The sequence below is a fragment of the Globicephala melas genome, chromosome 4 (genome assembly GCF_963455315.2).
Source record: "Globicephala melas chromosome 4, mGloMel1.2, whole genome shotgun sequence".
Classification (NCBI taxonomy): domain Eukaryota; kingdom Metazoa; phylum Chordata; class Mammalia; order Artiodactyla; family Delphinidae; genus Globicephala; species Globicephala melas.
This window is the reverse complement of record NC_083317.1, coordinates 116399906-116426651: the sequence shown is the minus strand read 5'-3', so window position 1 is coordinate 116426651 and position 26746 is coordinate 116399906. Positions and strand designations below refer to the sequence as shown.

General features: G+C 37.0%; 1 protein-coding gene across 2 annotated transcripts in view; it reads left to right on the top strand.

Moving 5' to 3' along the window:
• Window positions 1-26746, top strand: part of RNF13 (ring finger protein 13) — a 131791-nt gene that overhangs the window by 3256 nt on the left and 101789 nt on the right. Inside the window, exon 2 of one of the 2 annotated variants that reach the window (XM_060298499.1) lies at window positions 21978-22206. The exons of the other annotated variant lie outside the window; for it this stretch is intronic. The gene's annotated coding sequence lies outside the window, so the exon portion shown is untranslated. The remainder of the gene's footprint in view (window positions 1-21977; window positions 22207-26746) is intronic. 2 annotated transcript variants of the gene reach the window in all.

Below are 26746 nucleotides of genomic sequence, written 5' to 3'. Positions count from 1 at the left end.
TATTAAGCCATTATATTTTTGTGGGGATAAGGATAATTTGTAAGGCCCTAGACAGAATATGTGTTCAATAAATCATATGCCTCAGCCTTTTTCCTTTCATACTGAGGATGTGGCCATTTGGAAAATTTGTTAGCAACTAGAGTAGGATGGGAGAAGATTTTAACCTCAGGACACTGCTGAAGCAAAGGTATAGAAATAGGAAAGCAGAGGATGTTTGCCAAGGTAGTATGTTTAAGGAACAGGCTGGTAAAGGTAGATGGATACGGATTACAGGAATACTTAAAGGAACCAGGTTAAGAATTTTGTACCTGATTCTTACTTGAGAAGAACCCCTCCTTATAAATATTAATCTGGAACTAAGTCCAGTGAAGGAGTGGAAGCCTGGAGGTGGGAATGTCGTGGAGTTTAATTACAATCGAGGCTGGTTGAGGCAGGAAGTAATGATGGTGGGATTGTTGTAAAGGGTATAGAATTGAGAAATGTTAACATTGACATTGTGAAATGACATAAGTATGGGCCTTGTTTTGGGGAGGATATTATGATGAAGAACAGATGTTGGTGGAAGGGGATTTAGGAGAAGGATTTATGATACAGTCTTTGGTTTGGGAGCAGAGGGTTTGTTCAGATGTTTGGAAATGTAAGATGGAAGGTGGGAGCTCTGTGTATTCCATAAAAAGGTAAGAGACCAATTGCTCACATGGTGAGGAAATGATCTAAAGCAGTCATCCCCCCCTGTGGGTCAAAGTTTCACAGGAAGGATGTGACTCCAGAAGGTCCTCAGAAATGCAGATTTCTTACTTGATAGGGTTATATCCACTATTTTTCCCTGTAACATATTCCTGGGAGGATAGGAATATGGTAGTGGGGAGGGAAAATTTTGGAAACCTAGCAAACCTCCCATTTATTAATTCAAAAGAGAGCCAGTAAATTGGAGCCTAGGGATTCTCACATTAAGAACTTGGAAAGACGCTGTGATTTTTATACAGTGCCAGACATTTAAACACACATGTTGAATGTTGAATTGTTGGAACGTCTCCAGTTTTTTATTTGTGTCATCCCCTTTGTTACCCTGAATTGATTAATAGGATAACTTTTAAAACCAGAGAGTCTGTGTGCTTGTTATGGGGCAGCAGTGAAGAGGCGACCTAGATAGATTGTATTTTACTTATAGCTGAGACTGTGGGAGAAGAACCTCAAAGGATGAGAGGAGAAGGTGTGGTAGGAAGAATAGAGATTCTATGACTGAATCCTTGTGCCACCCGTTCTCTGGCTTGTTTCCTCATTCTGTAAAATGATGATGATGACCAATCAAATAAAAAATTGGATATTTTTAGCATTAGGACAAGGAAGGTTTACATATTCTGTCATCTGTCACACCATTGTTGGAAATGTTACTTAGATTCTACTACTTACACATTTTTCTATAGCATTCTTCACTCAACAAATATTTATTAAGTATTTTCTATGTCAGGCACTGTTCTAGGCATGCAGACTACGTTAGTGAACAACAACAAAAAACAAAATCCTTGCCCTCATGGAGCTTATTTTCTAGTGAGAGAAATAAGGTTTACTTTATTTTATTTTTTAATAAATTTACTTATTTATTTATTTTTGGCTGTGTTGGGTCTTCGTTGCTGAGCGCGGTCTTTCTCTAGTTGCAGCGAGTGGGGGCTCCTCTTCACTGTGGTGCGCGAGCTTCTCATTGCAATGGCTTCTCTTGTTGCGGAGCACGGGCTCTAGGCACGCAGGCTTCAGTAGTTGTGGCATGTGGGCTGAGTGGTTGTGGCTCATGGGTTCTAGAGCGTAGGCTCAGTAGTTGTAGCACACGGGCTTAGTAGCTCCACGACATATGGGATCTTCCCGGACCAGGGCTCGAACCTGTGTCCCCTGCATTGGCAGGTGGGTTCTTAACCACTGTGCCACCAGGGAAGCCCAAGGTTTATTTTAATAGTGGAAAGTAATTAGATTTTTCTTATACTATGTATTTATAAAATCACAATTCTAAACAGATAACAATAAGAGTACTATACCAGATTGTAACTAATTTTGTAGAGCACTTTAAAGGAAGGGACTGTATCATTCTGACTCATGTATGTCTCCCTATTTACCCTTTTCCCGATGAAATGACTTAGCTGTATTTTATATTCAGCAAATGTAGGTACTCATTAAATATTTATAATGGAGAGAAGAAAGTTGTGTTAAGGCAAGGGCCAGATCTTAAAGATAAAGAAATCAGTTAAATGTAACAAGTATTAAGGGCTCATGTCCTCACTAGATTGAGGGTAGGAAGAAAGAGAAGTGTGCTATGAATTGCAGTGCATGGCTTGCCTATGAGGTTGAAGTGGAAATAAGGTTATATTGTAGCTGAAAGCATCACCATTAAGGGAATCTGGGTATCTGGGTGTTCCCCAACTTGCCCAATAATTAGCTGTGTGACTTTGCATGAATAACTCAACCTCTCAGTTCATTTCCTCATTTGTAAAATGAGGAATTTTCCTGTTAAAAAAGTCTTTTACGACTTACAAAATGTCTGTTGCAGTTTCACTTTACTAATGTAGACAAAACAGAGCTGATCATGAGCTTCCATTGAATAATAATCAGACTAAATTTATGCTTTTAGTTAACAAACTAGATGTTTAAAAAATGTCTACAAAATTAATGTTATCTATTTGATGTTATTTACTAATAAGACTACATTGTAATTTTAAAAAATAAAGCAAAATATAACCTAATATGTAGTTTCCCCTTTTGCCATTATGAGGGAAAAATAAGCCACAGTATTTTAGACCCCAGTAATGGATCTTACCAGTTGTCCATACTTTCATACTTTAATTTTACAACAGCCTTTGATTATTGTGCTAGGTGCTGAGTATACCAAATCTGAAACTGTATGGTCCCTAACTTCAAGGAGTGATGAACAAGTTAAACGTTTTGTTACACTGCGGTGGCACAGAGAAGGCACATAATGAGAGGCTGACAGAAAAGAAACTTCAAGTGGTTAGAGAAGAAAGACTAAGGAGGAATGGCAAGGGACAAAGCTGGAGACATAGGCAGAGACAGTTTATGAACTTGGCAAGGGACAAAGCTGGAGACATAGGCAGAGACAGTTTAAGTCACAATTTAGTTTTGAACTTTATTCTGAAAGTTGTATAATCTGTTAAGGAATTTTATGCAGGGAGTAACATGATCAGGCTTTTAAAAAAATTTTATTTATTATTTTTAGGTGCGTTGGGTCTTCGTTGCTGCGCGCGGGCTTCCTGTAGTTGTGGCGAGCGGGGGCTATTCTTCATTGTGGTGCACGGGCTTCTGATTGCAGTGGCTTCTTTTGTTGTGGACCTCGGGCTCTAGGTGCGCGGGCTCAGTAGTTGGTGGCGCACGGGCTTAGTTGCTCTGCGCAGGAAGATGTGGGATCTTCCCGGACCGGGGATCAAACCCGTGTCCTCGCCATTGGCAGGAGGACTCTTAACCACTGCACCACCAGGGAAGTCCTGATCAGGCATTTTTATATCTACCTTTACATTCCTTTTAAGAGAACGATCCATGAGGAAGATACTTATGTTATTTCCAGTTATTTCAACTGTGTAGTCCTGCTTGAGGAAATCTGTCTTTTAACTCTGAAATACAAAGTCTGAGGAACAGTGTTAATTTTGTGGTTTTAGGGTATCAGTAACCATGAAATATTTGGACATTAAAACATTTATATGTTCACAGCCACATTAATGTAAATTGAGAAGACAACTGAAAATTTAGGGTATTCTGCTTATTGAAATGAGAGAGCTTCCAGTCAGATACAAGAATTATGATTTAGAATCATTTCTGAGGGGCTAGAAATTTGTCGAAGTTAATTGATTGAATATGACTCTAGTTCAGGGTCATTTTCTTTTTCTTTTTTTTTTTTTGCGGCACGCGGGCCTCTCACTGCTGTGGCCTCTCCCGCTGCGGAGCACAGGCTCGGGACGCGCAGGGTCAGCGGCCATGGCTCACGGGCCCAGCCGCTCCGCGGCATGTGGGGTCTTCCCGGACCGGGGCACGAACCCGTGTCCCCTGCATCGGCAGGCGGACTCTCAACCACTGCGCCACCAGGGAAGCCCCAGGCTCATTTTCTAATGATCAAGATATCCAGTTAAACTTTTAGAGGCAATAAGGGGAAATAATCCCACCTGATGATAGGTGAATATTTCTAAATCAAGTCATAAGAGAGTAGGAGTTGAATTTCTACTTTGCTTAGATGTAAAACAACTCATTAAATATGAAGAGTAGTTTATTTGCCTAATTAATGTGCTTGTAATTTACATGTTTGACCTTCAAAAAGGAAGAACTGTGCTTGTAATTTATACATTTACATAACATGTATTATAAATATTAATTGCTTAAAATTTTTTGAGGCAAAATTCATACAGCATAAAATTAACAATTTTAAAGTGAATAATTGTGTGGCATTTAGTAAATCACAGTGCTGTGCAACCACCACTTCTGTCTAGTTCCAAAACATTTTTATCACTCAAAACTAAAACCCCATCCATACCTATTCACCATTCTCTGCTGCCCCCAGCCCCTGGCAGCACTAATTTGCTTTCTGTTTCTATGGATTTCCTGGATATCTCACTTATTCTGGAAATCTCATATAAATGGAATCATACAATATGTGAACTTTAGCATCTGGCTTCTTTCACTTAGCATAATGTTTTCGAGGTTCTGCAATGTTGTTGCAAGCTACATTATTGTATGTATGAATACTTCTTCCTTTTTATAGCTAAATAATTTTATTGTATGTATACACCAGACTTTATCCATTCATCTGTTGAAGGACATTTGGTTTCGTTCCATTCTTTGGCTATTGTGAATATTGTTGCCCTGAACATTGGTTTACAAGGGTTTTTCTGAGTCCCAGTTTTCATTTCTTTTGGGTATATATAAGGAGTGGAATTGTTGGATCATATGGTAATCCTATGTTTAGCTTTTTGAGGACTTACCAAACTGTTTTCCATAGTGGCTGAACCATTTTACATTCCTACCGACAGTGTACTAGTGTTCCAGTTTCTCTTCATTGTCACCAACACTTGTTCTTTTCCAGTAAAAAAAAAAAAAAATTAATGCTGTTGCTATCCTTGTGTCATGATGAGGTGATATCTCACTGTGGTTTTGATTTGCATTTCCCTAATAACTGATGATGTTGAACATCTTTTTATGTGGTGGTTTGGCCATTTGTATATCTTCTTTGTGGAAATGTTTATTCAGATTTTTTGCCCATGTTTAAGTTGGGTTGTTTGTCTTTTTATTATTGAGTTGTAAGTGTTTTTATGTATTCTGGATACTAGACCCTTATCAGACGTATGATTTGCCGATATTTTCTTCCATTTTGTGGGTTGTTTTTTCACTTTCTTAATAATATCCATTGACACATAAAAGTTTTAAATTTTGAAGAAGCTCTATTTATTTATTTATTTTCATTGCTCATGCTTTTGGTTTCATATCTAAGAATCCATTGTGGAATGCAAGGTCATGGGGATTTATTCTTACGTTTTCTTCTAAGAGTTTTATCATTTTAGCTCTTATATTTAGGTCATTGAACTATTTTGAGTTAATTTTTGCATATAGTGTGAGTTTATGGGTACAACTTCATTGTTCTGCATGTGGTATACAGTTGTTCCATTACCACTTGTTGAAGAAAGTATAATATTATTTCCTCATTGAATGATTTTGGTACCTTTATTGAAAATCAATTGGCCATAGAAGTATAGGTTGATTTTTTTGGACTCTCAATTCTATTCCTTTGGCCTATATGTCTATCCTTATGCCCATACCACATTGTTTTGATTACTGTAACTTTATAGTAAGATTTTGAAATTGGGAAGTGTGAGTCCTCCAGCTCTGTTCATCTTTTTTAAAATTGTGTTGACTATTCAGGGCCCCTTGCAATTCCATATGAATTTGAGGATTGACTTCACCATTTCTGCATAAAAAGCTATTGGAATTTTGATAGGGAATGTATTGAATCTGTAGATTACTTTGGGTAGTATTGCCATCTTAACAATATTTAGTTTTCTTTTTTTCTTTTTGGCTGCGCTGTGTGGCTTGTGGGATCTCAGTTCCTTGACCAAGGTCCCCCCCTCCTCCACACACTCCCCCCCACTTCTAGGGACATTGGGGACATCTGGTGGTGCTCTGCCTCAGCCATGTGCCCAGGGTAAACAGGCCTTCACTGATCCTGCAGTCCCAGTCTAGACCTGGTGACCACCTTGCCACTGCCCTTCTGAAGTGGACACCATGTACCTCAGGCCTCACGCCTCCAGTGCCTGGCTGGACCTCTACGTGCCTGCCCACCAACCTTGGCTTGCCTGTACCCCAGGGAGTTGTTTCCTGCAGTTCTCTTGACATGGATACTGTGCATTCTAGGCCTTGTGCCTGCAGCAGTGTCCTGACTACCTCTGCACACCTGCTCACCAGCCTCAACAGCTGCACTCCAGAGAATTGTTTCCTGCTAGTCTGGCAACGTTGGACCTGCTCTGGTTTGGACAATCCAGTGAAATTCTCTGCTATCTAGCGTGCTACAACCATAGCTTCTCCAATGAGAAACTCCAGCCTTGAGGAGAGGGGACCCTTCTTTGAAGTTAATCCTTTTTGGGTCCTCTCCCTCAGCCTTATTTTTCCCATCAGAGTTTAATAATTATTTATCTTAAAAAAATTAAAAACAGCTTTATTGACTTATAACTGGCATATAATAAACTGTACATATTTATTTATTTTTGGCTGCATCGGGTCTTAGTTACAGCACGTGGGCTCTTCGTTGAGGCACGCGGGCTTCTCTCTAGTTGTGGCATACAGGTTTACTCTCTCTAGTTGTGGCACGCGGGCTCCAGCGCTTGTGGGCTCTGTAGTTGTGGTGTGCGGGCTTAGTTGCCCCGTGGCAAGTGAGGTCTTAGTTCCCTGACCAGGGTTCAAACCCGTGTCCAATGCAGGGTTCAAACCCGTGTCCCTTGCATTGGAAGGCAGATTTTTTACCACTGGACCACCAGAGAAGTCCCAGACTGTACATATTTAAAGTTTATGCTTATTAGCTTTGACATATTTATATAACTCTGAAACCATCACCATAATGAAGTTAATGAACATATCTATTGCTCCCAGAGGTTTCCTCATGCCCCTTTGGAATCCCTCTCTCTTGCCTCTTGCCACCCCTCATTATATCTTTATAGTTACTATCCTATCATAGTTTAATTATTATTTGTATTAAACACTGTTTAATTTACTATAGTTTCTCTCTCCTGATTGAACTGTTGATATAGAGTTGGTGCCTGGAGTGGTTCCAGGAAGTAGACCTAAAAATTTGAGGTTTTGGTATTGCTTTGGTCATGCCTTTGGACCTGAGCACAGTGCTGAGTTCTTTACCAATGGAAAGGGGATGCTAGTAATTCATGGCATCATAATTAATAAAGGTATCATCTCTGACAGATTGTGATATATTGCCAATTGACCCAAATGCCTGGGAGCCCACATGGCTGCTACATTTGACCTTTACAGCAATAATGATAACTATAAGGACTGTAGTGTAGGACGGAATCTTTTGAGTGTAATTGAGTGCTTAAAGAGAGAAAATGATGGCTTGGATTTAACTCATAGCTGAAGATCTGCCCTTTTTTTCACTAGTTTTTTATTGCACACTTCACTTAAGAAGAAATAATTTCATCTTCTCCAGATTGTGAATAGACTTGTGAATTATAAAACCTTGTGGCTTGCTCATTAAGAAAACATTGGTTTTTTTTGTTTGTTTGTTTTGTTTTGTTTGTATGGGAGTAATGCATGCTTAGAGAACTTGAATAGGTGGAACAGATTTCTGTTACGATTTCTGTGTGTTTTCTTCTAGGTTTTTGTTTGGTATATGTTATATAAAATGAAATAGGCTTTAGAAAGTTTTAATTGTTTATTCTGAAATATGCAGATAAATATTAAAAAAAATCATATAGAGTCCCCCACCCAGAGTTTACATGTACATGTTAACAAATTGTTTTGTTTCATAGTATCTGTGCATCTTTTTAATGTATACGTGAAATATTTTTAATGTTACTATACAGAAAAGAGGCCAGGAACAGAGTCTTGGGGTGATACTTTAAAGAAACAGTTGTAATCATCAGTGGGAATGGCATAACTTGATCTAGCACCCCATACTGTTCCACCATTAATATAGTAGGCTAAATGTCATGCTTAACACCCAAACTGTGTATGGGGCATTGGGCATGCTCGGCTTTTTGTTCACAAATTATGCATAAATTAAAGAAAAAGGGATGGGGGTGGGGATAATGGGTAAGGGAATAAGGGAATTGGTTCATTTATTCTGGTACTTACACATAGAAATTGAGTCCCCTAAAATAGGAAAACTGGAATGATATGGGAAAAAGTTTTTCCCTGCATTGTTTTTGTTTGTTTGTTTTTGTTTTACTTGGTAAGGTTGTTCTGAGGATTAGACGGAGGAACATTCACATCAAATGCTTAACAGAGTGCCTGGCTCCAAATTGATAAGTTCTGTACCAATTTATTTATAGTGGCGGTACTGATTTTTGTGTGAAGCATCATAAAAAAAATTCTGGTTCAGGAGATTGATACTTTGAAGTACACTGGGCATGATATTTTTGATAACCTAGAAAACCAGAATTTTCTGGCAGTTTCCCTAAATGATGCTTAAGATTCTAATATTATGAAAGCAATTCATTGTCAATTGTCTTTTCCTTGTTTGCTGCATGACTTCTTGCTGGGGTTGACAACCTATGGCACTGGTGACAGCAGTGCTATTTGAGAGAATTATGATGTGTATTTTTGTTAACATTCCTATTTCTCTCTCTCTCTTTTTTTCCTTGCTCTAATTTGACCCTCTACCCCACCCCTCTTTGACTTATAAAAAGTTTATGAATAATCACTTGGTATACCATTTTCCAATCTATGGTCGAGAGCAGTGTTTTCCAAATTTGGCTTGATCATAGTGACTAGGGGACATTTTTAAAAAGTAAAGTTATAGGCTTCCTGTCTGAATCTCCAGGGGAGGGACCTGGGAACATTTATTTTTACCGCAAGCCCCTGGGTATGTGCTATATACTTAATACCTATTGCTAGATCCCATCTCATGTCGACTGAATGAGAAGATAGAACTCTGGCGTTGAACATGAGTCTGGTTTTTAATAGTTGCTTATTTGTTGACTCGCTTAGTGTGTTGTGTTTGATCTTGGCAGGCTCCTGCTTGCAACCTTTCATAATATCTCCATGTAGTCAGAAAAACAAAACAAAAAAATCTTGTTTTGAGTGACAGGTTGCTTTATTCTTTTTTTTTTCTTTTGAAAATAGTTAGCTATCATAGATGCAGGAAAATGCATGAAACATTTGTGTATGGTTTAAAGAACAATATAATGCAAACTCCCATCTCATCACAGCTCAGGTCAAGATGTGGAATATTGCTGGCATCCCAGAAGCACCTTTTCCCTGGTCACACTCCCCTTCCTTACCTTTCTTACCCTCAAAGTAATCACTATCTTGATTTTTATGATGATAACTTCCTCATTTTTCTTTACATTTTTACCTCTTAATTGTGAATCTCTATATAATATCTGTTTTGCCTTTTAAAGAGCTTTATGTGTGTGGAATCGTAGTGTTTGCATTCTTTGTGACTTGCTTCTTTTGCTTAGGGTTATTCTTGGGAAATTCATGTATATTGGTCACATAGCTGTCATTTGTTTTCATTGTTGTAGAGAATTACATTATATGCACGTGCAAAAATATATTAATTCTACTTTAATGCATAATGCTCAATAAAGTTTAATATCAAAAAGGGTAACTCATTGCCTATGTCTGCATAAGGACAAGGGAGGCTATATTTTGGGGAAGAACAGGGCATGACCTTTGCCACTTAACAGTAGAAATATCCTTGATTCAATTATGTTTGATATATGTATTTTTAAATTGAGGTAACATTGGTTTATAACATTTAAGTTTCATGTATACATTGTTTCAATCTCTGTATACACTACAGCATGCTCACCACTGAAAGTTTGGTTTCCGTCTGTCACTGTGTATTTAACCCCCTTCCACTCTGGTAACCACTAATCTGTTCTCCATATCTACGTGTTTTTGTTTGGTTTGGTTTGTTCCTTTATTTATTTATTTAGTTTTTTAATCACATATGAATGAAATCATATGGTATTTGTCTTTCTCCATCTGACTTATTTCACTTAGCATAATACCCTCAAGGTGTAGGTGTGTCACGTAAATGGCAAGATTTCATCATTCTTTTATGGCCAAGCAATATTCTGCATGTTTACTGCATCTTTTTTATCCATCTGTTGATAGACATTTAAGTTGTTTCATAGCTTGGTTATTGTAAATAATGCTGCAATGAACATAGAGATGCATATATCTTTTTGAGCTAGTGTTTTCATATTCTTTGGATAAACATACAGAAGTAGAGTAGCTGGATCATGTGGTAGTTCTCTTCTTAATTTTTTGAGGCCTCTCCATACTGTTTTCCATAGTGGCTGCATCAATTTACATTCCCAGTAACAGTGTTTGAGGGTTCACTTTTCTCCACATCCTCACCAACACTGAGTATTTCTTGCCTTTTTGATAATAGCCATTCTAATGGGTGTGCGTTGTTACGTCATTGTGGTATTTTTTCCTCCTGAATGAAATGCTTTATAATATTTTATTCAGTATTAAGATAAAGCAAAACTATTTATGCAGGACATTCTATTTTTATGGTTTCCAGCTACTGCATAGTCTTTTTTTTTTTTTGCACAGTCTTTTTTTTTCTATTCAAACAGTCACAAAAATTATAATCATCCTCATCAGTTCACTCAGTCCCATGTAATTAATTTTTTTAATCTTGATCTTTTGTTAGCACTTATATGAATTCATCAGTTTTCTATTAGAGTTCTGAAAATGCTTATTCATTCAGTTCAGCAGTATAGTCAGTTACCAGAAACCTGTGCTTGTCAGAGTCTTTTCCATGAATTCCTTGAAGATGAAACCCTTTTATAGGAGCATTTTTGCAAAAGCATCAGAGTACATCCAGAACTGTCTGTAAATGACAAAAGACTTAAAAATGACCACGGTTAAAGATTTGATGAAAGTTCATAATAATGCAATTGACAAGGAAATTGAGTTATTTCTGAGATATACATTTAAAAAAAATGACTAGAATTATGACTTATAACATTATACCAGAACATATAAGATTTTTAGGAATTTCATGTAATGTCTGAAACATTTATATTAACATATTTCCATACAAATAACCAAAGAAAGTTTAGTATTAGTTTTTTTTTAATTTTTAAATTTAATTTTATTTTTTTATACAGCAGGTTCTTATTAGTCATCAGTTTTATACACATCAGTGTATACATGTCAATCCCAATCGCCCAATTCATCACACCACCATCTCCACCCCCCCAGGGCTTTCCTCCATTGGTGTCCATACGTTTGCTCTCTACATCTGTATCTCAACTTCTGCCCTGCATACCGGTTCATCTGTACCATTTTTCTAGGTTCCACATACATGCGTTAACATACGATATTTGTTTTTCTCTTTCTGACTTCTCACTTTGTATGAGAGTCTCTAGATCCATCCACGTCTCAACAAATGACCCAGTTTCGTTCCTTTTTACGGCTGAGTAATATTCCATTGTATATATGTACTTCATCTTCTTTATCCATTCGTCTGTCGATGGGCATTTCGGTTGCTTTAATGACCTGGCTATAGTAAATAGTGCTGCAATGAACATTGGGGTGCATGTGTCTTTTTGAATTATGGTTTTCTCTGGGTATGTGCCCGTAGTGGGATTGCTGGATCATATGGTAATTCTATTTTTAGTGTTTCAAGGAACCTCCATACTGTTCTCCATAGTGGCAGTATCAATTTACATTCCCACCAACAGTGCAAGAGGGTTCCATTTTCTCCACACCCTCTCCAGCATTTCTTGTTTGTAGATTTTCTGATGATGCGCATTCTAACTGGTGTGAGGTGATACCTCATTGTAGTTTTGATTTGCATTTCTCTAATTACTAGTGATGTTGAGCACCTTTTCATGTGCTTCTTGGCCATCTATATGTCTTCTTTGGAGAAATGTCTATTTAGCTCTTCTGCCCATTTTTGGATTGGGTTGTTTGTTTTTTTAATATTGAGCTGCATGAGCTGTTTATATATTTTGGAGATTAATCCTTTGTCTGTGGATTCGTTTGCAAATATTTTCTCTCATTCTGGGGGTTGTCTTTTCGTGTTGTTTATGGTTTCCTTTGCTGTGCAAAAGCTTTGAAGTTTCATTAGGTCTCATTTGTTTATTTTTGTTTTTATTTCCATTTTTCTAGGAGGTAGGTCAAAAAAGGATCTTGCTGTGATTTACATCAAAGACTGTTCTTCCTATGTTTTCCTCTAAGAGTTTTATAGTGTCCAGTCTTACATTTAGGTCTCGAATCCATTTTGAGTTTATTTTTGTGTATGGTATTAGGGAGTGTTCTAATTTCATTCTTTTACATGTAGCTGTCCAGTTTTCCCAGCACCACTTATTGAAGAGACTGTCTTTTCTCCATTGTATATCCTTGCCTCCTTTGTCATAGATTAGTTGACCATAGGTCTGTGGGTTTATCTCTGGGCTTTCTATCTTCTATTGATCTATGTTTCTGCTTTTGTGCCAGTACCATGTTGTCTTGATTACTGTGGCTTTGTAGTATAGTCTGAAGTCAGGGAGTCTGATTCCTCCAGCTCCGTTTTTTTCCCTCAAGACTGCTTTGGCTATTTGGGGTCTTTTGTGTCTCCATACAAATTTTAAGATTTTTTGTTCCAGTTCTGTAAAAAATGCCATTGGTAATTTGATAGGGATTGCATTGAATCTGTAGATTGCTTTGAGTAGTATAGTCATTTTTACAATATTGATTCTTCCAACCAAGAACATGGTATATCTCTCCATCTGTTGGTATCATCTTTAATTTCTTTCATCAGTGTCTTATAGTTTTCTGCGTATACGTCTTTTGTCTCCCTAGGTAGGTTTATTCTTAGGTATTTTATTCTTTTTGTTGTAATGGTAAATGGGAGTGTTTCCATAATTTCTCTTTCAGATTTTTCATCATTAGTGTATAGGAATGCAAGAGTTTTCTGTGTATTTATTTTGTATCCTGCAACTTTACCAGATTCATTGATTAGCTCTAGTAGTTTTCTGGTGGCATCTTTAGGATTCTCTATGTATAGTATCATGTCATCTGCAAACAGTGACAGCTTTAATTCTTCTTTTCCAAATTTGTATTCCTTTTATTTCTTTTTCTTCTCTGATTGCCGTGGCTAGGACTTCCAAAACTATGTTGAATAATAGTGGTGAGAGTGGACATCCTTGTCTTGTTCCTGATCTTAGAGGAAATGCCTTCAGTTTTTCACCATTGAGGCTGAGGTTTGCTGTGGGTTTGTTGTATATGGCCTTTATTATGTTGACGTAGGTTCCCTTTATGCCCACTTTCTGGAGAGTTTTTATCATAAATGGGTGTTGAATTTTATCAGAAGCTTTTTCTGCATCTATTGAGATGATCATATGGTTTTTATTCTTCAATTTGTTAATATGGTGTATCACATTGATTGATTTGTGTATATTGAAGAATCCTTGCATCCCTGGGATAAATCCCACTTGTTCATGGTGTATGATCCTTTTAATGTGTTGTTGGATTCTGTTTGCTAGTATTTTGTTGAGGATTTTTGCATCTATGTTCATCAATGATATTGGTCTGTAATTTTCTGTTTTTGTAATATTTTTGTCTGGTTTTGGTATCAGGGTGATGGTGGCCTCATAGAATGAGTTTGGGAGTGTTCCTTCCTCTGCAATTTTTTGGAAGTTTGAGAAGGATGGGTGTTAGCTCTTCTCTAAATGTTTGATAGAATTCACCTGTGAAGCCATCTGGTCCTGGACTTTTGTTTGTTGGAAGATTTTCAATCACGGTTTCAATTTCATTACTTGTGATTGGTCTGTTTATATTTTCTATTTCTTCCTGGTTCAGTCTTGGAAGGTTATACCTTTCTAAGAATTTGTCCATTTCTTCCAGGTTGTCCATTTTATTGGTATAGAGTTGATTGTAGTAGTCTCTTAGGATGCTTTGTATTTCTGCGGTGTCTGTTGTAACTTCTCCTTTTTCATTTCTAATTTTATTGATTTGAGTCCTCTCCCTCTTTTTCTTGATGAGTCTGGCTAATGGTGTATCAATTTTATTTATCTTCTCAAAGAACAAGCTTTTAGTTTTATTGAATTTTGCTATTGTTTTCTTTGTTTCTATTTCATTTATTTCTGCTCTGGTCTTTATGGTTTCTTTCCTTCTGCTAACTTTAGATTTTGTTTGTTCTTCTTTCTCTAGTTCCTTTAGGTGTAAGGTTAGATTGTTTATTTGAGATTTTTCTTGTGTCTTGAGGTAGGCTTATATAGCTATAAACTTCCCTCTTAGAACTGCTTTTGCTGCATCCCGTAGGTTTTGGATCATCGTGTTTTCATTGTCATTTGTCTCTAGATATTTATTGATTTCCTCTTTGCCTTCTTCAGTGATCTCTTGGTTATTTAGTAACGTATTGTTTAGCCTCCATGTGTTTGTGTTTTTTACTTTTTTTCCCTGTATTTCATTTCTGATCTCATAGCATTGTGGTCAGAAAAGATGCTTGATATGATTTCAATTTTCTTAAATTTACTGAGGCTTGATTTGTGACCCAAGATGTGATCTATCCTGGAGAATGTTCTGTTTGTACTTGAGAATAAAGTGTAATCTGCTGTTTTTGAATGGAATGTCCTGTAAATATCGACTAAATCTGTCTGGTCTGTTGTGTCATTAAAACTTCTGTTACCTTATTTATTTTCATTTTGGATTATCTGTCCATTGCTGTAAGTGAGGTGTTAAAGTCCCCCAATATTATTGTGTTACTGTTGATTTCCTCTTAGAGCTGTTAGCAGTTGCCTTATGTATTGACGTGCTCCTCTGTTGGGTGCATATATATTTATAATTGTTATATCTTCCCCTTGGATTGATCCCTTGATCATTTTGTAGTGTCCTTGCTCGTCTATTGTAACGTTCATTATTTTCAAGTCTGTTTTATCTGATATGAGTATTGCTACTCCAGCTTTTGATTTCTATTTGGATGGAATATCTTTTTCCCTCCCCTCACTTTAAGTCTGTATGTGTTCCTAGGTCTGAAGTGGGTCTATTGTAGGCAGCATATAGGCTGGTCTTGTTTTTGTTTTCATTCGGTGAGCCTGTGTCTTTTGGTTGGAGCATTTAATCCATTCACGTTTAAGGTAATTATCGATATGTATGTTCCTATGACCATTTTCTTAATTGTTTTGGGTTTGGTTTTGTAGGTCCTTTTCTTCTCTTGTGTTTCCCACTTAGAGAAGTTCCTTTAGCATTCATTGTAAAACTGGTTTGGTGGTGCTGAATTGTCTTAGCTTTTGCTTGTCTGTAAAGCTTTTGATTTTTCCATCAAACCTGAATGAGATCCTTGTTGGGTAGAGTAATCTTGGTTGTAGGTTCTTCCCTTTCATCACTTTAAGTATATTATGCCACTCTCTTCTGGCTTGTAGTGTTTCTGCTGAGAAATCAGCTGTTAACCTTATGGGAGTTCCCTTGTATGTTATTTTTCGTTTTTTCCTTGCTACTTTCAGTAATTTTTCTTTGTCTTTAATTTTTGCCAATTTGATTACTGTGTGTCTCGGCATGTTTCTCCTTGGGTTTATCCTGTATGGGACTCGCTGAGCTTCCTGGACTTGGGTGGCTATTTCCTTTCCCATGTTAGGGAAGTTTTTGACTATAATCTCTTCAAATATTTTCTCGGGTCCTTTCTCTCTCTCTTCTCCTTCTGGGACCCCTATAATGTGAATGTTGTTGCATTTAATGTTGTCCCAGAGGTCTCTTAGGCTGTCTTCTTTTCTTTTCATTCTGTTTTCTTTATTCTGTTCCGCAGCAGTGAATTCCACCATTCTGTCTTCCAGGTCACTTATCTGTTCTTCTGCCTCAGTTATTCTGCTATGATTCCTTCTAGTGTAGTTTTCATTTCAGTTATTGTATTGTTCATCTCTGTTTGTTTGTTCTTTAATTGTTCTAGGTCTTTGTTAAACATTTCTTGCATCTTCTCGATCTTTGCCTCCATTCTTTTTCCGAGGTCCTGGATCTTCTTCACTATCATTCTTCTGAATTCTTTTTCTGGAAGGTTGCCTATCTCCACTTCATTTAGTTGTTTTTGTGGGGTTTTATCTTGTTCCTTTATCTGGTACATAGCCCTCTGCCTTTTCATCTTGTCTGTCTTTCTGTGAATGTGGTTTTTGTTACACAGGCTGCAGGATTGTAGTTCTTGCTTCTGCTGTCTGCCCTCTGGTGGATGAGGCTATCTAAGAGCCTTGTGCAAGTTTCCTGTTGGAAGGGACTGGTGGTGGGTAGAGCTGACTGTTGCTCTGGTGGGCAGAGCTCAGTAAAACTTTAATCTGCTTGACTGCTGATGGGTGGGGCTGGGTTCACTCCCTGTTGGTTGTTTGGCCTGAGGCAACCCAACACTGGAGCCTACCTGTGCTCTTTGGTGGGGCTAATGGCGGACTCTGGGAGGGCTCCCGCCAAGGAGTACTTCCCAGAACTTCTGCTACCAGTGTCCTTGTCCCCAGGGTGAGCCACAGCCACCGCCCGCCTCTGCAGGAAACCCTCCAACACTAGCAGGTAGGTGTGGTTCAGTCTTCCCCGGGGTCACTGCTTCTTCTCCTGGGTCCTGATGCCCACACTACTTTGTGTGTACCCTTCAAGAGTGGAGTCTCTGTTTTCCCCAGTCCTGTCAAAGTTCTGCAATCAAATCCCACTAGGCTTCAAAGTCTGCTTCTCTAGGAAATCCTCCTCCTGTTGCTGGACCCCCAGGTTGGGAAGCTGGACGTGGGGCTCAGAACCTTCACTCCAGTGGGTGGACTTCTGTGTTATAAGTGTTCTGCAGTCTGTGAGTTACCCATCCAGCAGTTATGGGATTTGATTTTACTGTGATTGCACCCCTCCTACCATCTCATTGTGGCTTCTCCTTTGTCTTTGGATGTGGGTTATCTTTTTTGGTGAGTTCCAGTGTCTTCCTGTTGATGATTGTCCAGCAGCTAGGTGTGATTCTGGTGTTCTCACAAGAGGGAGTGAGAACACGTCCTTTTACTCTGCCATCTTGGTTCCTACTCTTCTCATTGTGGTTTTGATTTGCACTTCTGTAATAGTGATGTTGATTATGTTTTCAGTGCCTTTTGTCCATCTGTGTGTCTTCTTTGGAAAATTGATGTTTCTGGTCCTGTGCTCATTTTTACATTGGGTTGTTTGGTTTTTTGCTATTGAGTTTTATGAGTTCTTTATATGTTTTGTATATTAACCCCTTATCAGACGTATGATTTGCAAATATCTTTTCCCATTCAGTAGGTTGTCTTTTCATTTTATAGGTGATTTCCTTTGCTGTGCAGAAGCTTTTTAGTTTGATGTAGTCCCATTTCTTTTTGTTTGTTTCCTTTGCCTGAGGAGACATACTCAGAAACGTATTGCTAAGGGTGATATTAAAGAGTGCACTACCTATGGTTTCTTCTATTGAGTTTTATGGTTTTAGGTCTTACATTAAGTCCTTAATCTATTTTTAGTTGATTTTTATGTATGGTATGAGATAGTGGTCTAGTTTCATTTTTTTCCATACGACTGTCTGGTTTTCCCAACATTTATTGAAGAGACTATCCTTTCTCCATTGTGGTTTTCTGCTCCTTTGTCATAAATTAATTGTCCATGTAGGTATGGATTTGTTCTTGGGCTCTCAGCTGTGTTCCATTAATCTATGTCTGTTTTTCTTTCAATACTATGCTGTTTGGTTACTATAGCTTTGTATTATAATTTGAAGTTAGGGAGTGTGATGTCTCCAGCTTTGTTCTGTTTTTTTTTGTTGTTGTTGTTGTTTTTTGCGGTATGTGGGCCTCTTACTGTTGTGGCCTCTCCCGTTGTGGAGCACAGGCTCCGGACGCGCAGGCTTAGCAGCCGTGGCTCACGGGCCTAGCCGCTCCGCGGCATGTGGGATCTTCCCGGACCGGGGCACATACCCGTGTCCCCTGCATCGGCAGGCGGGCTTTCAACCACTGCGCCACCAGGGAAGCTCCAGCTTTGTTCTTTTACTTAGGATTGCTTTGGCTATTTGCGGTCTTTTGTGGTTCCATATAATTTTAGGATTTTTTGTTCTATTTCTGTGAAAAATGTCCTTGGGATTTTGATAGAGATTGCATTGAATCTGTAGGCTGCTTTAGATGATATGAACCTTTTAACAATGTTAATTCTTTCAGTCCATGAGCATGGAATATATATTCATTTCTTTGTGTCTACAGTTTCATTTAGCAGTGTCTTTCAGTGTACAGGTCTTTCACTTTCTTGATTAAATTTATTCCTAGGTATTTTATTCTTTTTGTTGTGATTGTAAATTGGATTGTGCTCTTAATTTCTCTTTCTGCTAATTTGTTTTTAGTGTATACAAATGCAGTAGATTTTTGCATATTAATTTTGTGCTCTGCAACTTTACTGTATTAGTTCATTATTTCTAACAGTTTTTTGTTGGAGTCTTTAGGGTTTTTTTTTTAAGATTTTCTTTTTTTTGATGTGGACCATTGTTTAAGTCTTTATTGAATTTGTTACAATATGGCTTCTGTTTTATGATTTGCTTTTTTGGCCGTGAGGCATGTGGGATCTTAGCTCCCTGACCAGGATTGAACCTGCACCCCATGCATTGGAAGGTGAAGTCTTAACCACTGGACTGCCAGAGGAGTCCCCTAGGATTTTTTATATATAAAAGCATGTCATCTGCACATAGTGACAGTTTTACTTCTTCCAATTTGGATGCCTTTTATTTCTTTTTCTTGCCTAATTGCTATGGCTAGGACTTCCAGTGATATGTTGAATAAGAGTGGCAAGAGTGGGCATCCTTGTCTTATTCCTCAATTTAGAGGGATAGCTTTCAGTTTTTCACTTTTGAGTGTGATGTTAGTTGTGGGTTTGTTGTATATGGCCTTTATTATGTTGAGGTACATTGCTTCTATACCCACTTAATTGAGAGTTTTTACATAAATGAGTGTTGAATCTTGTCAAATGCTTTTTCTGCATCTGTTGAAATGATCAAATGATTTTTAACTTTCATTTGTTAATGTCGTGTATCACATTGATTTGTGAATGTTGAACTATCCTTGCATCACTGAAATAAATTCTACTTGATTATGATTATCCTTTAAAGTGTTGTTGTATCCAGTTTGCTAGTATTTTGTTGAGGATTTTGCATCTATGTTCATCAGAGATACTGGCCTATAATTTTTTTTGCGTGTGTGTTGTCCTTGTCTGGTTTGGGGATCAGGGTACACACTAAACATTGGGAATAGTTTGTGTGAGTCTCAGAGGTTGGAAAGAATTGATGTTTTGGAGAAACCTGTTTGCTAACCTTTTAAAATTAAAATTTTGCTTATTTTGTTTCATTTGTTGGAAAAATCAAATTGTCGTGGAATCTGAAAAACATTGGTTGACAGTAAAAGTAAAACATCTTAGATGAGGCTTGCTTTTAGTTTAGATGGCTTCATGTTAGAGAAATTAGCTGGGCAACCTTCAGTTTCCTTGCAAAGAACTATTGGGTATTTTATTTTTGCTTAAAAAGTTAAGCCCTGTTGTCGTTTTTTTTACTTTTTCTCATGACAGTCTCTCAACCGTTTCATTAAAAGCATTAAAAACTATGCTTTATGGAAACTTAACTGTAGTATATATTAGTAGTTCTCAGTTGAACTCTTGGAAGTCATGATGCTTTTTAAGGAATACTATGAAGTTATTGTTATATACACTTGTATGAATTGAGAACACTGTTTTTGAGGAAATTTTATAGTACCATATATATATAATAAACATACATGACCATGAGCACATTTGTAAAAAAAAAACCATCTATTTAATGCAATGTGATTTGGCTATTATAAATTTTACACTAAAATAGTTAAGTAGCTATTCAGGTATTTTTTTCTGTTAGTGCTTTCTATAGTACATATCTTTTTGATGCGTTTTGTAGTATAAGATACATTTATGGAGAAAAATAAATTGAAATTACTATCTATTAAATCTTTTTTCAAATTAGGAAAAGATTACCATTATTTTATCAGTGGGGCATTTTGGTCAAGTTTTTGAAATCCCATTGATACACAAGAGTAGCTTGAGAACCAATGGAATATGAGCTTATTCAGAGGCTTTCTTATGGCGATGGTTAGCTGTTTTATGAGTGTTATTTGGTACTGAACTAGTTGATGTCAGAATGTGAGTCATCTTCAGAATTAAAGATTATTTGGAAAGCAAATTCCTGAAAGTAATGTTGGTCTTAAACACTTATTAAATGCATCCCCATCTGTAAAATGAAGTTTAGAATACAGTTTTGTGTAGATGAGTTGCATGGTATTGTCACAAACTTAAATGTGAGGTTAGGATTACTCTGCTGCTTGGGGAAGTTTTTAAATTTTGCAACTACCAGAACAGCATTAGATGAGTAACTGGCATCTGTGCTCTTAAGCCATATGGATAACCACATGTACCAGCCCCAGTTCAAAGGTTCTCAAATTCACAAGGCCAGTAGAAAATTAACAAAATCAAGAGTTGGTTCCTCAAAATTAAAAACTTGGTATCAAAGGACACTTTGCAGAGTGAAAAGACAACCCATGGAATTGGTGAAAATATATTTCAATCATATATATCATAAGGGAAATATATGCAGAATGTATAAAGAACTTTCAAAACTCAACAACCACCACCACCCGATTAAAAATGGGCAAAGGACAAGACATGGAAGCATCCTAAGTGTCATCGACAGATGAATGGATAATGAAGATGTGGTGTGTATATATATATGTGTGTATACACACACACACACACACACACACACACACACACACACACACACACACACACACACACACCAATGGAATATTACTCAGCCAGAAAAAGAATGAAATAATGCCATTTGCAGCAACATGGATGGACCTAGAGATTATCATACTAAGTGAAGTAAGTCAGAGAAAGACAAATATCATATGATATCACTTATATGTGGAATCTAAAAAAACAAAATGATACAAATGAACTTATTTACAAAACAGAAATAGACTCAAAGACATAGAAGACAAACTTATGGTTACCAAAAGGGAAAGGTAGAGGGGGAGGGATAACTTAGGAGTTTGGGATTAACATACACACACTACTATATATAACATAGATAAACAACAAGGTCCTACGGTATAGGGCTATACAGCAAACTATATTCACTATCTTTTAATAACCTATAATGTAAAATAATCTGAAAAAGAATATACATACACACACACACATATATCCGAATCACTTTGCTGTACTAGAAACTAACACAACAGTGTAAATCAGGTATACTTCAATTTAAAAAATGGGCAATGGTTTTGAATAATTATTTCTCCATTGAAGATATACAGAAGGCCAATAAGCATATGAAAAGAGGTCAACATCACTAATCATTAGAGAAGTGCAAATCAAAGCCACAATGAGATACCACTTTATATCCATTACTGTGGCTGTTATCAAACAGAAAATAAGTGCTGTCGAGGATATGAAGAAATTGGAACCCTTATGTATTGCTGGTGGGAATGTAAAATGGTGCAGCTGTTGTGGAAAATGGTATGTGATTCCTCAAATAAATTGAATATAGAATTGCCATATAATCCAGCAGTTTCACTTCTGGATATATACCCAAAAGAAGCAGGGACTCAGATATTTGTACACCCATGTTCAAAGCAGCATTGTTCACAGTAGCCAAAAGGTGGCATCAACCAAAGCATCCATTGATAGATAAATGGATAAACAAAATGTAAATACATATAATGGAATATTATTCAGCCTGAAAAGAGAAGGAAATTCTGACATATTCTACAATGTGGATGAATCTTTTTTTTTTTTTGCAGTATGCGGGCCTCTCCTGTTGCGGAGCACAGGCTCCGGACGCGTAGGCTCAGCGGCCATGGCTCACGGGCCTAGCCGCTCCGCGGCATGTGGGATCTTCCCGGACCAGGGCACAAACCCATGTCCCATGCATCAGCAGGCGGACTCTCAACCACTGCTCCACCAGGGAAGCCCGTGGACGAATCTTAAAGACATGCTAAGTGAAATAAGCCAGACATAAATAGACATAAAGTGATTCCACTTATATCAGTTACCTGATATAGAGTAGTAAAATTCATAGAGATAGAAAGTAGAATAGTGGTTGCTTGGAGGCTAGGGGGAGGGGGAATGGGAAATCAGTATTTAATGAGTACAGAGTTTCACTTTGGGAAGAGGGAAAAGTTCTGGAGATGGATGGTGGCGATGGATGCACAACAATTTGAATGTAGTTAATGTCACTAACCTAAACCTTACACCTAAAAATGTTTAAAATGGTAAATTTTATGTTGTGTGTATTATACCATATTAAAAAAAATGAGGCTGAAGGCCTTCTATAAAAAGGTCACTGAAGAGTTAAAACAGTTATTTATTCACTGAATTAATAAAACTTATTATACAAATTACCAAACATATAGAAAAGTAGAGAAATAGTATAATGAACCTCAATATAATTTTCTCCTAGATTTAACGTTGATTAGTGTTTTGGTTTATTTATTTTTTTTGGCTGGAGAATTTTAAAGTAAATTACAGATATCATGACATTTCATTCCTAAGCATTTCAGTAGGCAGCTCTAGAAATAGGGACTTTCTCATATGACCACAATACTGTCATCATACCTAGAAAATCAACAGTTATTTTAAAAAATTTATCTAATACCTAGACTACATTCACATTGTCCCTCTTGTTCCTAAATTGTATTTTTATTGTTGGTTTGCTTGAACCTGTGTTTGGCTTCTGAATGTAATGTTTTTTATCTCTTTTAATGTACAACAGTCTCATGCTGTTCTCCCATTCTGTCCCCCTACACTGCTTTGTTTATTCCATTTAATTTTATAGGAATTGGTGCAGTGCCCTCAAGTAACACATCCATTTTATTTTACTTATTTAATTCTATTCCATATATTTCTTGTAAACTGGAAGTTAGAGCTAAAGGCTTGTTAGAACTGGGTTAAAATAATTTTGGCAAGAATACATCTTAGGTGATATAGACTGATGAAAAGTAGAATGAGAATTTGCCAGTTGGAAAACCCTTTAGACAGAGTCAAGTAGCTAATTTAAGATAAAATGTTTGTTTATAATTAGTAGTACAATTTTGTCAAAGAAGGCAAAATTAGGTATGATCAGAGATGGTGGGAATGGATACATCTCTAGAAACCTGTTTGGTGTCTCTCAAGGATTTTTACAGTTAACCTACATATAGTCTTTACAGTTTTCACCAATTAGAAAGTCATTTTTACAATAAATAATGTTGCCTAGTGATACAGTTGACAGTCTATATTTATCCCAACCCAGTAGTTTAAGTGCTGGGAGAAAGTAACAAAGGATTTAAGCTTGTTTAACCTTTCCTTGCAGAAAACTTCTTGGAGAAGGGAAGATTTAACAACAAAAAAACCCTATTGTGCTTTTTTTTGGAGACTGCATTAACAACCATGGACCTTTTCCAAGAAACTGCATGTATCTGTACATACATAAAATTTTGCATGCGATTTTATAGGATTCATAGTTTTTCCTTTGTAGGTAGAGTATATTTTAGTTTCTGGATAATACACGAATAAAGATTTAGTGCTGGCAACAGCAGGGTGCATTCTTGAAACAGTGAGCTGATCAGAGCAAGAGCAAGGGCACCTGTTCGATTACTGGAAACTTAAATTGTTTAGTTTGGACAGACTCTTTTTTTTTTTTAAACAATTTTTCTTTTTGGCCACACTGCGTGGCATGTGGGATCTTAGTTCCCCGACCAGTGATCAAACCCGGGCCCTCCGCAGTGAAAGCACGGAGTCCTGACCGCTGACCGCGAGGGAATTCCCTGGACAGACTCTTAAAATGTGAAAATTGTAGACCTTTTTGTCTCTTCTCCAACATTTACTTCTGTTGACTAACTGCCTTCCTTCCCCCACATTCATTTTAAAGTTCTTTTTTTTTCTAGTCTTTTGTGAAATCAATCTTTCTTTCTTTTCTCTGCTTTCTGTTTCTACCTAAATTTAGACAGTTTTCTTTAGCCCTCTTCTCTTTTTAATTTTTACTTTTACATTAAGATCACTTTAGTTATCACCTGTTTGTTGATGATTCCTAAATCTCTCTTATGTCTTGGGTAGAGCTCCTGACTTCTATTTATCACTGTTTACATGTCCACTAGAATGTTTTATAAACATTAAGTGAAAAAATTACCAAATTGCTCTCACTTCCACTAACTGTAGTTCTCCTTCTGTATTTTCTCCCTCATCTACTGGCATCACCACCCAAACTCTTTTCCTCCTGTATTTCACTGTTGTGTTAAGTCCTTATATGCATTTTTGTATTTATTCACCACAGTTGTCTTTTAAATCCTAAATAATCTTCTTTTACAGATGAAGCAATTTAATAATTTTGCCTCAGAATCACACTGTTAGCATGTGGCAGTGCTGAGATATAAACTTAGGTCTGTCTAATACTAGATCTCATATTCCTTACCACAGTTATACTACTACCACTCACTTCTGTGACTTTAATCTAAAAAAATTAAGGACGTACCTGTAAGGTTTAACTAGAAGAATATTTACTGCAGAGTTTATAAGAAGAAGCAAATTCAATCTCCAACAATATGGATTCCATTAAATCCATTATAGAACATTTATACGAAATATCATGTGGTCATTATACATCCTGTTTTAGACCAGTAGTTTTCATTTTGTATATCAAAGTCTTATATGGGAACCTAGTATATGAGATAGATTTTTTTAAAAAGTAGTGTTTGAAAGGGGTGGAAGCCCTAGCGGGTCTCATGGACTGCTGTCTGTAAGGGTTCTTGAAGGGATGTTATGGTACAGGGTTTGAAAGTTTTAATTTTTTCAAATATAGTAATGAATTAGGAAAATATTCATAATACAGTAAGTGAAGAGAATAGTTAACAAAACATCTATAGTGTATCCCAATTTTGCTAAATATATATTTGAATTTACACATAACTAAAAGAATAGGAGGTTATACCTCAAAATATGGACACTGGTTATTCTTTTATTTGGTGATTATGAGTGATTTTAATTTTTCACACATTTTCTACAATGAACAAGAATTAGTTTTGTAAATAGAGACTTTAAAAAGTCCTGAATGTGTTATTTTAAAAAAGGCAATAAAAAGTATAACCAAAACCCACTGCGTATTATTAAGCGCACACACACACACACACACACACACAGAGCAAAAGAAGTAAATACTCCAGTGGCTGCTGTGCCATGAACATTGGTTTGAAGCCCTTGAGTACCTGTGTAAGCATAGATCCATTACTCTACCTTTTGGACATCAACTGCCTGGGTTTGAATACTGGCTCTGCTATTATTCATTATTTGATCTTGGACAAGTTCCCTAATAGGGCCTAAGTTTTCCCCAACTATGAAATGATACCTTATAGGGTGTTGTTAGGATTAGATGACTTAAATTCAACAACATGCTTAGAGCAATGTCCGGTTAGTAAGTGGTCAGTTATAGTTGTTGTGCTTATTATCATTCCTGTCCTTAAGAGTTATTTCACCTCTAAGCTCTCAGTTCATCTCGCTCCCCTAAAGTTAGCTGGGAATTCCAAAACTTTACAAGGGAAGTCATAGTTCTTATTCAGGTTAAGTTTCCCAAACAGGTCAGTGGTCAAAATACTGTGTATTTATTTTTTCTAGCAAAATTTAGTAGCAACTATACCTTATTTTATAAGGATTTATATGTTTTTATGGTATGATTTCTGCCTAGAAATTGTATAATGTGGTTATGATGGGGGTCCCCAAGACCACCCCCAAGTTCAGTGATTCACTAGAAGGACTCACAGGACTCAGCATATGATTGTACTCATGACTATGATTTATTACAGTGAAAGGATACAAAGCAGAGTTGGCAAAGGGAAAAGGCACATGGGGTAAAATCCAGAGAAAACCAGGTGTGAGCTTTTAAGAGTCTCTCTCAGTGGAGTCTCAGGGGATACGCTTAACTTCTCAGCAGTGAGTTATGATGACACATGTGAAATGTCTACCAGGGGAGCTCATTAGAGATTCAGTGCCCAGGGTTTATATTGGGGGCTATTCAGGTAGGCACCCTCCACCTAGCATATACCAAAATTTCAGACTCCCAGAAAGAAAGTAGGTATTCAACATAAACCACATTGTTTGCAGAATTCAGGCACAATGAGCTGTTCTTATCAGAGAATGATGGGAACCCTCCTGAAATCTTAAGTCCTCAGATGCCAGCAAAGGGCCAACCTTGTAAGCAGGCCTTTCTAAGGATAGCAGTCTCAGACCTGCTGTGTTAACTCTTTTCTCAACAGAGCTATATTATCAAATGTATTTTACTTAAGAAACTAATACCAACAAATCTATGCATTTTAAAAACAGCTTTATTGAGATATGATACACCATAAAATTTACCCATTTAAAGTAAAAAGTGCAGTGATTTTTAGTTTATTTGTAGAGTTGTGCAATCATCGGCGCAATCTAATTTTAGAACATTTTCATCATCCCGAAAAGAAACCCCATTTCCATGAGTGGTCATTCCCATTTCTATTTGTCCCCCCTCTCTGCCTGATTCTTACTCCCATCCCCAGGCAACCACTAA